At 39.1% G+C, this 13,342-nt stretch overlaps 1 protein-coding gene across 5 annotated transcripts in view; it reads right to left on the bottom strand.

Annotated features, from left to right (window-relative positions):
• SPIDR (scaffold protein involved in DNA repair) overlaps positions 1-13,342 on the bottom strand; it is a 197,922-nt gene that overhangs the window by 153,397 nt on the left and 31,183 nt on the right. The window lies entirely within an intron of this gene.

Raw genomic sequence — 13,342 nt, 5'->3', positions numbered from 1 at the left:
CTTCACACGGACCTGGGAATTAATTTTTGCTATCTCTCACATGTCACCAACCCTAGGCTGGAATGCAACAAGTATTAGTACACAGAAAATCATTTATGCCAAGTAGCACAGAAGAATGCTGTATCTACTTGAATAAGGAGAAGTGTAGGCAGGAACACTGTAATTATTCAAAGCAGAATTTGGTCACAGACTGCACCCTCATCTTGTCTTAATGGTGTTTTGAGGCCTTTAAACAAGTGGTTAGAACTTCTCTTCTATGACTAATTAGAAAGGATTCATTGCATCCAGCAGCCTGGTGCTTATCACAAAGGAAATTGATTCATGATTAGCTCCAGAGAAAAGAGGCCAGCTACTGAATATTAAGCATCACTGCTAACACTGTCGCGCTTCCCTTTGGAGAGCACACAGGTAATACTTCCCTCTGTCTGACCCCATTTGTTCTACAGTATCTGTCAAAATTCACAGCTGCTTTAGCAACAGTCTTTAAAGGTCATCCCAAGTATGCATGAGATTCGATTCAAAGCAGAACCACTGCTGCCTGCTATCAAATGAAGGGCAAACGGGACAGTTTTCAGACTCTTCCACAAACCAAGGGAGCTGAAAAGGCTTTGATATAGAAACTAATGGAATTATATGCCCGCTGCCGAGTCTGACTGCCAGTTATCCTCCAACAATGAGCTTCCCATAGGATTTCCAAAACCACAGGGAAGTACAGAGGGGAACACTGACACAGTAACTCAGTCTCATACTCTTCAAACCACCAAGCAGTTGAAGTACTGTATCTAAACCAACAAACTGGTGTTTTACATCACAAACGAAGTACCAATTAAAGTAAAATGTAACATTTAACAGTTCCCATATTTTGGGCATATCATACTGCCTTGAATTGGAAAATCAGGTATGTGTCACACACAGTATGTTTGGGTGTCCATTCTTTTTTTTTAAAGGAGGATGTAAATTATTCTTTGGTTTGAGTTCCTTTGTACGTAATCCTGTAGCATTAGCAGGCAGCATCCCACACACAGCACTAGTAGTTTCAGAAATGAAAAGCAACAAATATTTGGTGCATGTACAATTACTTTATAAAATATCAACATGAATATCTGATATTTCAAAGAATAACTTCAGAAGGGGAGCAATGGCACTGAGATTTTTTTATTTTTTTTTTAAACAGGTAAAGAATACACAAGAATTGCAAAAAAGAAATTGAAGCTGTGAAGTTTAATCCCGAGCAGAAACCTTAGCTTTTAGAAGGCAAACAGGTTTAGCAGGTTTTGCCTCTGGAGATGCATCCACAAGCTGTTCCAGCCTGCCTCTCCCAGAACAGGTTGTTCTAAGGTACATATCATCCAATCAAAACAGGTGAGGCTGTCTTCTCAACCCAAGTACACTTTTATTCAAGGCAAATAAGTAAAGCAAGAAACGCTGCATTTATTCCCAAGCGTGCTCTTGACATGTAGAGTCAAATGATGATTCTGAACGTAAGATGGAATAAAACTCCTGTCTGCTGGGCACAAGAAAGAACAGCAGGAATACTAAGGTATTAAATGGCCGTAAAGCAACAACTTACACAACCAGTTAAGGGACAGATTTGTACTTCTCAGAACATAAGGAAAACCCTGCTGCAGCCTTGGCATGTGCAGCGTTAGTTCTGCAACTGCACCTCTTGGAAGCATCATTTTAGTAGTTTAATGAAGCTTTAGCATTGAGAAATCCATCTATCATTTCCTAATTTTCTACATTACTACTGATCTCACCATCAGCCTGTGATTTGGTTAGTAGTCAATGTCTAATAGATCCAATAATGTTGAAAAATTTCTAGACAGACAACCTGCAACTGCCTTTTTCTGCTTTGTCTAATTGTTTTTTCCATTATACAAGAACATCTTCAGTTTCTCCCATTGAAAATCACTAGCTGTTAAAGCCAATTTGGACCACTTCAAGCATAATGTTAGCCAACATATAATATGCAACTGAGTTACTGTAACCCTTGCTCTCCCTTCCTTAAGGAAAAGCAGGAGGGAAGGAACAGGACTTCACATGTTGCATCTTGCAGACTGCTCAGGGACAGAACAAGGTCTCTTCATACGCAACAGTGTATTATCCCACGCAGTAGAGTTCTCATCTTGATAAGGATTCTCCAGATGATACAAACCCAGGTTTTCAAATATAAATACCTGACTCTGATAGGACATGCAGATAATTACATCATTTCACACAGAAGCCTCAGCACACCTTTGTGCAGCGAAGCTTGGACACACACAGAAAAAAAGCCACAGTAGTCAATTATAATACCACTTAAACAGGGTTTAGTTCTTGACACAGGAATAGATACTTTAATGTTTCCAAGGAACAGATGTTATCACATGGTGTGATAACCTACTTTCACATTATTGTTTATAGGTATTCACTCAGTTTCATTTATTAAAGTTACTGGATTCAGGCTCTAAAACCTCAGCTACATTGTCTCTTTTTTAGGTGATGCTATGGTAATCATCCGGGTTAATGCTTGGATGTAACAAGGGGACTCAACTAAAAGGTATGATTAAAAGCCAAATTATTATTTATGAACTAATTCCTAAGATAACTAGACTAAATACCTGCAGGATTCAGCAGAAACTGTTAATGGAGGAAACATCTCCATCTCCAAGTAGCTCTTTTGTTCTGTTCCAAGTCTAAAGAGAGGATACTTCCATGTTTGTCAAGTAAAAAAAAAAAACCAAAAACAAAAATTACCTGTCGTTACAACTGCAGGAAAACAAATAAGCTTTCAGCAGTAAACCCTTCTACAGGTCCCAATCCCAAATGTTTGCCAGTTTTTTTTCCTCCAAATAGATCAAGCAACCTAAACAAATCAAACCTTTCCTTACAATGTGATTTCTTCTCCGATCCTTACCTACACATGCATAACTCTACATCCGCTCCCCACCCCTTAACTGACTCAAAAAAGGGAGGGGAGAAGAGGGGGGCTTCCTCACCTCATTGTTATGAGAAAATAGCTCTCACAGTAATGTGACTGTTCAGACCTAACAGGGAACAGTCAAAGACTTTAAAACCATCTTTTCATATTAAGTGTTCTCAAAGAGTAGGTGACTCATGCAAATATGTTAGTTAAGATAAAAGGAATCAATTCCAGGACAACTAACTGTATGAGAGATTACACACATATTTATTGAAGGTCAAAGTATGCACAGCCTTCTCATCTTTGGTTGATCTGTCTCCAGTTTTCTAAGGGGATTCACAGAAAACTACTCAAAAGAAAAATAAAAACGAGAGAGAAAACACAACTGTTGTATAAGATATAAATGCAATACAAGCATCATTTCTGCAATAATGCTCAGCACATTGTGAATATATATATATTTTTTTCCAAAATGCCCACAGAAGGACACTATGCACATCTTGAAGTTCAGACTTCTGCTCTGCACTTCCAGTTCCAGCAGTGCCAGTGCTCACAGCCCTGGCAGACCAAGAGCCACTGAGGCTGCAGTGTAGCACATTACATTCATTTTCTTCTACTCCCACTCACTCTACATTCTTCTCACTTGACTGTGCTCCCCTTTGCCCCATTTACTGCTTCACAGTGCCTGCAGTACTGCCCCCAAAACTTCAGTCACTTCGTTTCTTCCCTCCTCTTCATTTCCAACTGCTTCCAACCCTTTCTTTCCTTTCCAGAAATCCTCGCACAGATTGTTTTCTAGAACGCTGTTCCACATTTTTATCCTGTCAAAGCTGTTTTAAACATCCAACCTTTCAGGGCAGGAAATGCCTTACCATGTCTGAAACGCTGCGATAGTAATGACAGCACACACACACGCACACAAAGCACCACCTTCACCTAAGCTGATTTTTAGCCATGACAGCGAATATATGCATGCAGACTGAAGAAGCAAAAGAGCTTTTTAATTGCTTTTTCAAGAAAACTGAAGAACCCCCAAACAAGAAAGCTAGTTTAAAAATGTATTGAAGTGTACTTTGTTGAAACAGGAGAAAAAAAATGAGAAAGGAGTGTGGCACTAAGATTACCATTTTGTTGTTTGCTTGTTTTTTGTGTGTTTTTTTTTTTTCTTTTTGGTCACAGGCTTAATCTTCAGAGGAACACAAAGAAAACAAAGCAAGCATCAATTGAGTTGGGCCTCTACAATAACATGACAATTTTTATTTGCAAACACAGATTTCAAGAGATTCAAAGTCACTATCTGGTGCAATACTGACTCATGTTTACCATTTAGCTATGCTAACTGTCCAAATAAGAGCATAGTACTTGAGAAGGTTTTACACTGAAGACCAGCTAAAAATCACTGAGATCTAGATTAGAGTACCAACTGTATGCTGTACAGCATGTTACATTGCATAGGTATTAGTGACAAGATTACCATAACATATATAAGACAGTCACAGATATTTAAGACTTGAAAGTAATAAGTGTATCAGATAAATACACCTGGTAAAGCACTTGAAATGTCACAGTAAAGCAGTACTCCCGAGCAATTATAACTTGAGTTGTCTGTAAGTCTCCATATTTGTACCACTCATTGTAAGGATTCTCTAGCTTACCTCAACTAGGAAGATTAAGACTAATTAATATAATGATTCTCAGTTAAAGGCAAAGGAAAAAAAGAGATAATCAGTGCACATCTACACACTTGAATTTGAAGAGCAATAGTTGGCTGGTTGGTTTCCACAGCAGCCACCCATATCTTTTCACTTAACACCTCCAATATGTCAAATCAGGTGAAGAGATTGTCTTCACTGCTATTCCTGAATCAATGCTTTGTTTACTTCAGAAAGTGCAAAAAAAAAAAAAAGTGGAAGTGTTGGTTTTTTTTTTTCTACAACTACAAGGCTAGCACATGTCAACATGTATTTAGACATGGAAAAAAACAACCTCTGCAACATTCAGAGCTTTGTCTTTTTGTCTTCAAATATGCAAGAAGCTCAAAGCTGGAAAAGTAATGCTAAAATAATACAAGCCACTTTGGCTTCTAGGCAGAGCATTTAAAAATAAACTCTTTGTGTCCTTCAAGATGCCATTAAACATTTTGTCTTGATTTTTCTCTTCCTACAGTAAAAATACTTATGATATTTATCCTTCAGATTGAACTCTGTAGCTAGCGGGACTGTAAAGAGTTGCAAAACACTTCTTCAATCTGTAAGTGAACTATTAGCCTTCCAATCAAAAATTGACCTTACACATGAGGCAACTAAAAATACTGTGCAAGCCGCATTTTCCTGAAATGTTCACTGTATGGGGCCACTAAGACCTTCTCAAGCATGGCTCTACAACTAACTTGAAGAAAAATATTTTAACTAAGACAACAACAGTAAGGGGTCTTTCTCTGAGAGCTGTGCTCAGCATTTGAGAAGTTGGACAGAAAAGGAAAAACCAAGCTGAAAGAGCATCAGTCAACAACAGCTCTGAAGGAAGTGCACAGAACAACCCTGCATGACTAGCTGCATAAATTCAGGGAGCGTGGCTATACTTCCCAGAAGACAAAGTGCAAATGCGGGCTTCTATTGTGGCAATTCTATGTTTGTCCCATTGGAAACTATATTAATTGGAAATGCTACTACTTAGCAGAGGTGCATGATACATTGCCATCTAGTCATTACTTTAGCAGCAACAAATGGCCAGTGCAGTCAATTAAAACAACCCAAAACACTTTCTACTGACATTTTCTACTGCCCACTTCAAATCATCCGACGCATTCGTGGCACATACTTTCTTAAACTACTCTGGAAGATCTCCGTTCCCTAGTTGACAAAACCAGTAATTTCATTTTAGCCAGTAAGATGGATGAGATGTTTTAACAGTTGGTCTCCATCCCTATTTTCTTTTTTAAATTAATCTTAATCTAAAGACACAGCTTCAAGGGTCATTTTCCTGGACACCACATAGGGCAAGACTGCTCTGGAGCAGGACTTTGCTTTCTACTTCTTAAAAGCCCAAGCTGATTATCTACATTGCTAGTTCAATTATTTAAACTCCAATTCATACGGTATTTTCTGTTCAGAGCTCAGGGCATTGACTACAAAGACCTACCAATGCATCATCACTCCTCTCACACAAGCAGAAGAAACAGAAAGCTAAAGTAAGCCTTTAGACAGAACAGAATGTACCTGGTCTTTTTTCCAGAGTTACTAGTTCATTAAAAGAAAGTTAGATGCTCATTATGTTAAAATAAGGCAAAAATTCACTCTGTTCTGAAAATTCAGCATGTAAACAAACACAGCTGTTTTATTATGCTGTAAGATGGTTTTGTCCCTGCAGAAAGGGGAGCATAAGCAAGATTCTGACAAGTATTTGTGTTTCCTTGTAGAAAAGATTATTTCTCAGTTTTAAACTCATTTGTGAGAACAATTTTAAAGTGCACTCACTTGTGCCCTGGTTTCCAAAATGCTGACTTGTGATACTGCAATTCAGAGCATTAATGTAACTATAGCACATACCAGGACTTCAGGATAAAAATCCTTCTGACATGTTTATTGACATCTGCTACAGCCAAATGTTAACTTGGAAATAGACATTTTTAAATGCATTTTCCCTCCAGATTGCCAGAAGCAAATGGATTTTTTTATGTATTAATCGCTTACGAAGGAGCGGAGCTGAGTTTCTAGATCAGGAGTTGACTGTCAATTTACAAGAGTACCACTCAACAAGTGGGTTTTTTTCTTCTATTTTTACTGTTAAAAGCCCTGGAAGATCATGTAACTACAGCCAAATGCAGGTATTGCTATTCCTGAAATGCACTAATACAAGGAATACAAAGTCTAGGCAAAATAACAAAATTTATAGCCATGTTTAGACTACCTGATGAAACAACCAGTTCTTGATGAAGTGCTCCAGAAATGCCACAATGAACAAAGGCATGTGTGTACACACCTGCATTCCAAATACAAGCATTTTACAATTATTTGTTCAAGTATAAGCAATTCTGTCATCTCCACTTGGAAAATAGCAAATATTTTTCTCACCGGTTTCAGGTTTGACTGTAATATACACCTAATGTCAGCCTTGTGCTGGGCAAACTATAAGAACTATAAAAGCTTTCCTGAATTCACTTCTCTTTTTTGCAGAACAGAAACTACGGTTACCATCACTAACTTCTGTGCAAGGCTGTAATATTTCATCAGAAGTCTTACCAAATCCTGAAAGAAAGTATACATAGAAAGCAGATGCACGCAACTACATATCTGCTCCTCCTCACCACAAAAAGTCTCAACACCACTCCACAGCCCACTCCACATAGGCTGCACGTGCACTTGCAGGACTTGCACGGCAGCTAACATCACATATGAAGGATTGTAGAAACATACCACACAAGGAGCAAAAGCAGCGATGTTTTCCCACACTGAAAACCACAGAGTTTTAGGCCAACATCCTAAGAGCTCCAATAGTTACAAGTGATACCATGCTGTTAAACTAGGGCTTGGAAGACATTGAAGCAATGATTTATTCAAGTCCCAAAGAGCAAGTATGGAAGTTCAGGCAAATTAAACAAAATAACAAATGCAGACCGGCAAAGTTCCTCTATTTCACTTGACATCCTTTTAAAAGCACAGTATGGGGAGAGGATTGAGAGCACAGTATAAGCTAAGTTTCCTATGAAAGAAAAAAGAACACTGGATTTAAATGGATGGGCTTATAGACCTTATAACGTTACAATAGATCAAGGCCTAGACCGGGTGCACAAACAGGGCTTCTCTAGGAGTACATCCACATGGATGGAACAGAAGCAGACTGGAGCCTTTTCTCTACATATCAAGTTGGCCTGCACTAGTGCCAGTCAGGAATCTCAGCAGTGGTGCTACACAGGACCCTGATGCCTTTGAAGAGCTAGCAAGCCATCCTAGTAGATACAGCTTAAATCATCAGATCATCCCCACCTTCACTGTTCCTCCTCCACAAGCACTCTGTCCCTTAATCTGTTCTCTACTGATATTTCCAGTTATAAATACAGTTCTGAAGATGGGTTTGTTGATCGCTGCCTCATGATGAAGTTCACCCCAGACACTGGCAGCGCAAACTCACAGGTGGATTTAATGCTTTTATTTCACAGTTAGTGAGATCTTTATTTTGGCTAATATTTTTCACTATTATGCTTCAAATTTTCTTGTGTTTTGGCTTATCATCTTAGAGATATGTGGAAGACATGGATTTACATTAGAACACTGAAAGAAAAGCTCCAACCCTGGCAGAAAGAAACACCAAAAGGTATCTAGCGCAGCACGACAGTAAGTCAATTCAGTAGAAGGAGAGGAACGCTTTTGCTGTAGATGGCAACCACCACCAGAAGGGTTTGCTCATGACTGATGAAGTAATATTGAACAAGGTAATTTCTAAGTGAAGGAGACTTCAGAGCATAACCAAGTACTAAATATTCTTGGGAGAAACGCGGGAAAATCCCTCTTTCACCTATAGAAGAAGAAAGCATAGCAATCAAAGATTTACTTTAAAAAAAGCAGATGAGGTTTATGAACTACTGCCTGATCATATAAGGCTGAACAATAAAATGCTGCCTGGTGGTGTAAGCAGAGGACTGAGTCAGAAAGTCTGCTATTTAAGACTGCTTCTAACATCAGTTCTTGTGGTCTTGAGATACACTGTTTAAGACAAAATTTTCAGAAGTGACTCAACTGGATCCAACAAACTTGGCTCCCAGGCTTATTTATCACAGGTCCCATTTAGAAATGCTGAGCACCACTGATGCTTGGTGTCCAAGGGCAAGGGAAACAGAACTACAAAGCATCTACATTTTAATTTGAAGATATTTAAATTGAAAAGACTTTTGGAAATCTTCAATTGCATGTTTAAATCTTTAAAATAGGAGAGTGTTGATCATTCTGTTTAACTTGACGGAGAACACAAGAAAAATACTTTAAAGTGTTCTACACGCTTAAATACATAAACTTATCTTCAGCTATAAAAGCTGAGGGACTCAGACTCCAAAGGCACTTTGGTAGCATTTAAACACTGAAGTCCAAGAGTTCAGTCACAACATCTTCCATTCCTGTTCACAAAGCCCCCAGACAAAACCAACTTTGTCAGGGCTCAATATTTCAAGATTTCCTTAGAGCACTGCTTCTTGTCATAGCCAGCTTCAACATAACTCCACTGGCTGCTTTGCTTATAACACACTTCAGCCCATGAGAACAAAATTGCTACTTCTATACTTAAGCCTGGCTAGGGACTTGGCTAGGATTAAGTAGGTGTGTTTACGTTCTGCAGAGATTTCAGCTCACAGCATGCTACATGCACATGCAATTTAATGCAAATACATAACAGCAAACATCACACTGCTCCTCTGCGGCTGCCCAGCCATTTCAGCCTAAGCAATGAGGAACCTAAATTCAAGCAAGACACTTTGTAGCTTCAGAGTGTTTAATCTTGCCCTCTTGGAAAAGTGCCCGATCCAACAAAAGCAATAAGGAACTCATTTCTAACTCTCCCTTGAAAGCTGGACCACTCTGAGGGAAGAAAAAAAACAAGATTTGTGAGGTCTTCAAAAGCACAGGAGTGCGCTATCAGGAAAATACATTCACTTGGAAACACAGAACAGAACTGTCGAGCCTGTGTTACAGTCCTGCTCCACATCAGACGAGCTCTAGATAAAATGCAGGAACACCAGGGAGCTTAAGTGTTCCTTGATCAGAAAGGCAGTAGCTGTGAATCCTGGCGTTTTGCACTTAAGCTCTCTCCTGCTCATTGTATGCAGAACACAGGAATCTAAATTTAAGTTTAACAGCTATTTTGCAGGCCAAGACTTAGATTCCTGTAATTCTGGCTCAGTGATCAGCCACACCACAGAAATCAGTGCGTTTGTATGTGTCTGGCTCCAAACATGCTGCAGCATTTTTTGGAATTCCAGACAACTCCCAGAAGGCACATCTCCCAAAGTCAGTGATTATCACAGCAAATATGCTATAATTCAATCCTCTCTAGCTGCCTAACCAGCTTTAACTTACTCGAGCTTGGAATTTTACAGTGACACAGCATGACCAAGCACAATGTAAATGTATTTTCATTTGCTCGTTATTTAAGTCCCTATCCACTTCTATACTTCCTCAATTGAGGAAGGCAGAAATTCAAGCTGTGAAGACAACACTGGATTTTGCAATGCATTCAGGACGTCAGAAAAAAATTTCAAATACATCAAAGTGGTCACAGAAGTTAGTACTCAATAGGAAGTTGTTTCTTGAAAGGAAATTGCAAATTTCAGTCAAAGAGGAAGATGGAGAGTTAGAATTAACAAACTGTTCCAAAAGCTTCAGGAAGTAGGGAGGGTTTGAGAAGATTACAATAAGAATCTGCATGTGATCACATAAGCTCAATTTAGGACAATGCAAATATCTTAATATGCCTCCTACTAAGCAAAAACCAGCCACAAGCAAAATAAAGATCTCCTTCAAGTTGCATGTTCCCGAAAGGACATAGCAGCTATCCCACAAGTGGTTATGTTCAGACCTATTTACCAATGTGACAGGCTAGATGCAGACATCTTAAAGCTGTCTGTCCAGTACAAGATATTTAAATTATGCACAAATTCAGTTTTAATGGAATATGTAAAAACACATTTAAAATCATAACTCTTTCTATGTTTTCATTAAATACTCCCTACCAATCACAACTTTCTAGCATTTGATTATTTAGCCTTGTCTGAAGACCAAGGATTACTTTAATCCACATTCAGCCAGGAGCAAAGCAAACAGTAACGTGATTTTGCCAGTCACCAGCTTGACCTACGTTTATATCTCATGATCAAATAGTGAATAACTCACAACAAGCATAGAAGGGGTGTAAGAATAGAAAGATCTTCAATCTGTCCTATATAGCCATTCTTATATCTTACTGGAAAATGTTCCTTTGCAGCTGGGGAAGAGGTGCATGCTTGTAAAGTCATTTAATACAACACTAAGATAGAAAGGCTACCAACTCACAATCATCTTCTCTTGTACCCAGCCAGCAACAAGAGACTTGCTTGGCCTTTCATGCCCCAAAACACTAAGCAGTTCCTCAAGCTGTGTTCAGCTGCAACTGTGCATAAACTCTACAGGCAAATCCCTTCCAACTGCCTTGTTACTGTACCTGAATGTAACTTGGCATGCGCACAGTTCAGAGCTGCAGCTTTTCTGTAACACCATGGTAGCACGGGCTTGGTGCAATTACACCATATGCATTATCTTGGCATCCAGGCAGCAGCAGCTCCACCAACTGAGCTCAAGGCCAAGCCATCAACAGTCGTGCTGAATGCAGTTGTCTGCACATTTTTACAAAGGCTTTCTCATTTACTATTCTTGTTTTAACTCACTGTGCTTATCTTAATGCTGCATCAACATCCCAATGCAATGCTTGTGTACCCAGTAAGTTGCGAGAAAACATACAGTAACAGGCAACAAACTCTAGCCTTGCCATTACTACTTTGCAAAAACAATACTGCAAATCTTTTGCTCATGATAAAATAAAATAGACAGTGCCTAATTAAGCTTGAAAAGTCACATGTACTCGTCTTAGACTCAGATTTGCATTATGAATTCTAGGCCTCTCAGCTCATGATGCCACTACACAACCCTAAGGTCTTCCTGACCATCTGGAAAAAAAATCTCAGACATTTTCAATTCTTTTCCCAACTGCATTTAACCTTTTAGTTCAAAATTAGTCCAGATTCACTGCACTTCATTTCTGTTGAAAACTTTGACGTGTGCCACCTTGTGAAACCCATACACCTGGCTGTTTGAAAAAACTGCTGTTTTGATGTCATTCCTTCTTCACTGTTTGGTTTCTGTTCCTTTCTGCCATTTTTTCCCCATTTTCTTTGCACAGAAAGATTGAAAATAATCATATCTGACAAAATGTGAAACAGAGCATAAGCAAATGCTGGAAAGTACTGTATTTCAGACTAGAGCAAAAGAATTAGTTTTAAAATAGCTGCTAGCATAATTAAGGTCCACAAGAAACAGCACCTGCTGGGCTTTATTAAAAGGACAGGATCAGTTCAGGGCAGGGTGAGAAGAAGTTGTAAGTCACAAAAACCATATGACTCATAGCCCATTTTTTCTTCTGAGGATGGATTCCAATCAGAAATTAGAATACTACAATAGCTTGCTTAAAATGGCATAGACAGTAGCTGAGCTGTGTCTTTGAGGGGCTGTGGGGATAAAACTTGACCAGACCACTGTTTGGAGGAAGAGAGGATTTCTGGAGGCCACAATTTGCTTTCCACACCCATCAGCCTCTCAAAAGCTTAAGTAGTCTGGATGTGCTAAAAATTCCTCCCCACATCTTGAGAACTACATCTACTTCCAAACAAGACAACAGCAGAAGAAATACACTGAATGTAGGCGAAATGATCACATTCAGTAAGAAACGAAACACACAGTAGAGGTAGAAAATAGAATTTACAGGAGCATCTCCTTTCCCCTCATCACCATCCCCAAAAATAAGTCACACTGCCACGTACGCTCGTGTACAGTGGCTTTAACACGCTGAGCGATTAGAGGTGATGATGATGACTATAGGCCATACTATGCATCTTTAGATACTCTTCAGTGCAGCACTGAGGGGCCAAATGGGGTTGCCGTGTATCTAAAATATTTTACTCTGATTAAAGGTGTAATTATACAGTTAGTCATAATAGCTGCCGTACTTTAAAGAAACCCACCTCTCCTTCAGGGGAAGGGAAGGAAATTATGCTACTTTATTCATCCAAACACACTCTCAGTTAAATTCAAATTCAACATGCAGTCTAGATAAATACAGTGACACACAGCCACAAACGCTTAGTAATCCAAGATAGAACAAGGAGATGAATCTTAACCTATAATCTTCGCAAAGGGAAACTAAATCTTATGATTAAGAGTTCTGTCATATCTGTACAGGTATCAAGGGAGGCCGTGTTTTCTTCTCAACTGTCATAAGAAATTCATGCTGTTTTTAAGGTCTGAAAATGAGCTGAGCCACTGCAAACATGCAGTTTGACACCGGGCTTAAGGGATTTACTTGTTCATACGGTTAGCACATAACTTTATTCCGTGGATACCCACATATATTTTGCAGGGAGGAGTAGGTTGAGTCTAAGAATCTTATTCTGCATAAACAACATAAATCTTTTTCTTCTCATCTTATTCTCAGCCCTGCAAAAGACCACCTCCATTACTGTTACCTTCTCCAAGTCATCACTGCAGGTCCACAGGAATGACTTTTGTCTAGGAAGGGTTCCCTTGGCTCAGGTCACCTTTCACATAAATTGACTACAAAGTAGCTACTATCGACACGCAAAGAAAGATGAGAGAAAGTAATTCCTGTGTATAACTGTCTTTTAAACTAGCACTTCTGGCTACAGAG

This window comes from Tympanuchus pallidicinctus, unplaced genomic scaffold (genome assembly GCF_026119805.1).
Source record: "Tympanuchus pallidicinctus isolate F22 unplaced genomic scaffold, pur_lepc_1.0 scaffold5, whole genome shotgun sequence".
In the NCBI taxonomy this organism is placed as follows: domain Eukaryota; kingdom Metazoa; phylum Chordata; class Aves; order Galliformes; family Phasianidae; genus Tympanuchus; species Tympanuchus pallidicinctus.
The sequence above is the reverse complement of the archived record's forward strand: the minus strand, read 5'-3'. Positions and strand labels throughout refer to the sequence as shown.